This window comes from Papaver somniferum, chromosome 11 (genome assembly GCF_003573695.1).
Source record: "Papaver somniferum cultivar HN1 chromosome 11, ASM357369v1, whole genome shotgun sequence".
Taxonomy (NCBI): Eukaryota; Viridiplantae; Streptophyta; class Magnoliopsida; order Ranunculales; family Papaveraceae; genus Papaver; species Papaver somniferum.
The window spans coordinates 76,932,908-76,937,819 of record NC_039368.1 but is presented as its reverse complement, the minus strand read 5'-3'; positions in this window follow the sequence as shown (position 1 = coordinate 76,937,819).

The following is a 4,912-nucleotide window of genomic DNA, read 5'->3' as shown; positions in this document are numbered from 1 at the left end:
GAAGCCTCTTCATATTCATTAACAACCGCATCTCGCGCTTCATCAAGATGATCATATTCCGCGGATAATTTCTTATAGTCTAGTTGAAGGTTGGTGAGAGTAAATTGACAGGCATCTAATTCTACCTGCTTCATCGAGTCCATATGACGAAGGTGGTCGACCTCTTTATTTATCTCTGAGACCCCTTTGCTGAGTCTGTACATGCACACTTCAAGATTCCTCTCAGACTCAGCAAGACGGGCTACATCGGCACGAGACGCGGAAAGAGCATTGCTGAGAGCGTAGACTTCAGCACGAGCATCATCTCGTTCCCTAGCAAGACCGAGCATATTATCTTGGACCCCTGAAAGAGGAATGGACCGCGCCGTCTGTAATTCTTCTTCCAATAGCTGAATCCTAGATTCCAACAAGGAAGTACGCTCGCGGGCTTCCCGCAGATTATCACTGGTCCACAGCAGTGTGCCATTAAATAAAGCACGATCATGGTTGTACAGATTTTGCATGTCGACCATCTGAACATGCCGCGCGCGCCATACTTCAGCCCGAGCATCCCATTTCCTAGCCTCACTCTTAATCTTCTCAACCAAATCTCTAATACGAGATTTTTGTCGAGCTCTTTCGTTTCGAAGCCATACCAGCTCGGGGATGCCACCCACTGGACATAGGGTGGGGAGACTCAGACAGAACAACTAAGAGATAAAAGAATGACGACATACGGCGAGGGAAAAGAACCAAACCTGTGAAAGTGGAAACTTGGCTACGAGTTTGCTCTAACTCAGCGCGCACTGCAATAAGTTCTGAACGAAGATCAGCCTCTGCTTCACCCAGTTTTTCTTTCTCCTTAAGGATTTTCTTCAGCTCTTCTATTTCCACCTCAGCCGCAGATAATTCCTTTTCCCGATGACGAAGCTTAGCCTCGAGCTTCAGAGATTTTGCTTTAAAGAACTGATACAGCACGTGGTTGCAATGCTCGCTCCTCATCATCTACACATCAAAATGACAAAACATTATTCAACCGAAGCGTCCTATTCTCACGTACGAGCATGTACGAAAATTTACCTCCAGCACACGCTGTTGCGGGAAGCCATATTGATACCCGTCGGCAATAGCCATCATATCGGCAACAGAAGTAGGATCTCCGGCACGAGGGTAGCTTCGGAAACGGTCAACCTTTTTCCCCAGGCTTCAGACACCTGCGCCTCCGAAGACATCTCCATCATGCGACGGGTATACGCGGTTGATTCCTTTTCCCCAACAACCACAGGAGCAGGATGAGAGACAAACAGAAGATTCTTCTCCTTAAACCAACTCATGATGGCATCCTCACCCTCAGACATCGGCGACTGGGGAAGACTATCGGCGGGCGCGTCAACAACAGATTTTCCTTTCTCTGACTCGACCCCCTCAGCATGAACGTTGGCATGCTCTTCCGCGCCTACATGCACAGCAGGTTCCTCCGCACCAACACCTTCTACAGCAGCATCACCATTACCATCACCACCAAGAACATCCCAATCGTCATTAGGGGAAAGTAAAGAGAAGTCCTCGGGAAAATCGAGGGCTTCGTCAAAGAACTCCCCCGTGGAATACATCCGATCGAAAGAAAATTCTTGAGAAGTGGGAAGGGAATCCATGACATCACCAGCAGGGACGGAAACATCCTCGATGACAACATCATCCGCCACTACACCCTTGTTCCTTCCTCCATCACCGGCGTGACCAGCGAAGACCTCTTCTTCGACATTGATAGGGGAGGTACCAGTACGTTCCTCCCCATCTGTAATCTCGTCCTCAGCAAACTCTTCGTTCACGGGACTAGTAACTTCTTCTTGGGCCTCAACCTCGCCCACCACCATAGTAGAAGACTGCTTCGGCCTAATCTTTTTCTTCTTCAATACCTGAAACCGACACCACAAAGGAATTATTCTTCCCGTCCGATGGAAGTTATAAAAACGAAACACAGCTAGAATATGCGTACCTGAGCAGCTGAGATATTCTTCGATGGGAGTATAGCACCGGAACCATCCTCCTCGTCTCCCTCTACGACATCCAGGGCATAAGGAAAATTCATGCCCGCAAAGTTCAGACGCCAGGGGCAGAAATCTCCATCGCGAGCGGGAGGAGATTCGCGCGGCTTACTATTCTCGGTTGGCCGCCATCCGCGGGAACCGGGAATCCAACCGTAAGCCCACGGACCAACTATCTCAATGACAGTGGCGTGCCACTCGTAGTCATGATCGCGCTTGATCCTTTCTCGCGCGGGGAAGAGTTTCCGACGACTGGACGCCTCCGTGCCAGGAACATACTTCAGCTTGGCATCGCTGACCTCATTTAACAGACGAATCTCGCCTCGAGGAGCAGGAAGATTCCGAAGGCTGACACTCCACGGCTTGCGATTCCTGCTATTGACGTAATCACCGAAGGAGTTATTGAAATTCTCAGGAGTGTACCATTCCTTCTCCAAGGGATTGGGGACGTAGCAAGTCATCGACGTTTCCCCCTTACTCCGCAGATAGCATTCCTTCAGGGCGCGGAGATAATTCCCCGATAGTTGGGATACGGAACGGCTATGAGTATTTGTGGAAGAACCCTCACGACTAGCGAGCACGTCGTAGTAGAAGGAATCACCCGATTTGTACAACGGCAGCATCAGACCAGCCTCGAAGGCCCCAACCGTCGTTAACAAGTGAAATTCATCGAATTCGTACTTGGAGATCAGCTCATACGTAAGATCATCCTCGGGGGCATAGAAACGAATCCCGAAGGCTTGGAGCTCATGCTTCTCCTTGAATATTTCAAGATTGATATGCTTGAAGGTTACTTTTCTCCTGCTAACAGAGACACTGCGTATTAAGGGAGCAGACTCATCCTCCTCGGCGGGGCCGGATGAATTAACAAACGCTTCAGACGCTTTTCTCTTCACGGGGGGATTCTTTGAAGATTCAGCCCTAGGAGCTACGCCCTTTGTATTCTTCCCTTTAAAAGTTGGAGAAGACCGTAGATGATGCTCGGGCACTAACGAACGTAAAGGAGGAACGTCAAAAGCAACAGCGCGGGGAGGAGCCTGCGTACTCCGAGTATCTTCACGAGGACGCACCATTGAGTGATTAAAGACTCTCCGTGAACCAGACGGAATTATCGGAGGAATCTCTTCCCGAGAAGACGAGGCTCTCACTCCGGAAGAAACTCGACTCCGACGAACATCATCTTGAGACTCTCGACGCTGAGGAGATCTCGACAACCTAGAATCAGGAGTCTCATAAGTAGGCCGCGGACGGTCAGACATGGCTGCGAAAAGAATAAAATCAAGAACAAGTTACACACGATAACCAAAAATCAAAAAACACATTCATAGCAATACAACCACGATAACATAGCAACCCTAAAATTAGGATACAATCTCAATACTCCACCCTCGAAGTAATGGCTGCCTTAATTTAAGATGAAGAACAGGGGCAAACTAGTATGCAAGCATCAGAAAAAGTTCTTCATCACAAACAAGGAACAACAATAGCAGAAAATTCACAAATCAACACGGCATAAAACAGTGAAATCAAGAAAAGAAAAACTCACCGGCAAAAACAGCAAGTAGAAGAAACGAACAGGGGAAGATCCCAGGTGCAATAAAGACTGACAGAATTTAAGATCACAGGTGCAATGAAGACTGACAAAGAATTTAAGGTCACAGGTTTAATGAAGGCAGGCAGGAAATTTAAAGGAAGAATGAACTGAGAGAGTGTTTAGGAAGAATGAAATTAAATTTCCTCTCTATCCTTAAAATACCCGAAAGAAAAGAGGAAATTAAGGGAGAAATAGGAAAACGTGCCCGTTACATAAGCAGTTAATGCACGAATAAAAGACGTGCCCAAGTATCTAGGAGAAGTTATTAGGAGTGAGAAGAATGTGCGACGATAGTTTTTCTTCAAGGCACCCATTAGTCTGTTAAGCCCGAAGAAAAGGGGCAAATTGTGTACACATATATCTCACTATCGGACACGTGTATACAGAAAGGTATGTGGAAAGCATGCAAGCCAAAACATCAAAACACGATGCGTCACGAAGCACCAAATAAACCCCTAGGAGTTGCTTTATCTCATCCCCAGAAGAGGAGCTAAGATCAACGGTGGAGAGAAAGTCAGCTGACACGGACTGACAGGGGCAGAAGACACTTGTCTGACACGAGCAGACCCCTCAACTACCCGCATTAAACACTCTGAGCAGTGCACGTGTCGACCGACCTATGGAACGAGCGAAGATTCCTCCGCGGGATCGAGGGGGAAACGCAGACCTCCACGTGATGGACGCAAGGGCACGAGAAGATAAGGTTCCAACGGTCTTCAGAGATGGGTCCCACGTTCCAACCTTATAAATACCCAATCTCCACAAAGAGGGGAGGGGATCGAAAAAACATCAGGAGAGAGAGAGAGAGAGAATAGCAAGGGTAAGTTAATCCCATAGTGGAGAGAAATATGTAAACTCAAAGTCATTCAACTATTCGTGTAACCGTGAATAAGATAGTAGAACAACAAACCCCGTGGATGTAGGCCTTAGTGCTGAACCACGTAAACCTTGGTCTTATTTACATTTCAGCACTTTACATTCATTTAGCTCCGCACGTATCTGCTTATATATTTTGTTTTCCTTTTATATTTGTATCCCATGCATAATCGCTACGCACGGGGAAGTTGGAGGAGGCCATGATAAACCCGGGGGTTTTGAGCCAATGAATCCACACCAGGGTATCATCATCGTAATCTCTTTAGACGTTAATGATTGATTGTGTGCATTCGGACGACCACGTAGTTCGTGTGTCCACAACTAAGTTGCCATGTACAACATTTATCTGTTCCAAATGTTGGTGAATTCCCATCATCATAAGAAAAAGAAAGCCCTAATTGAATCAACTTCAATA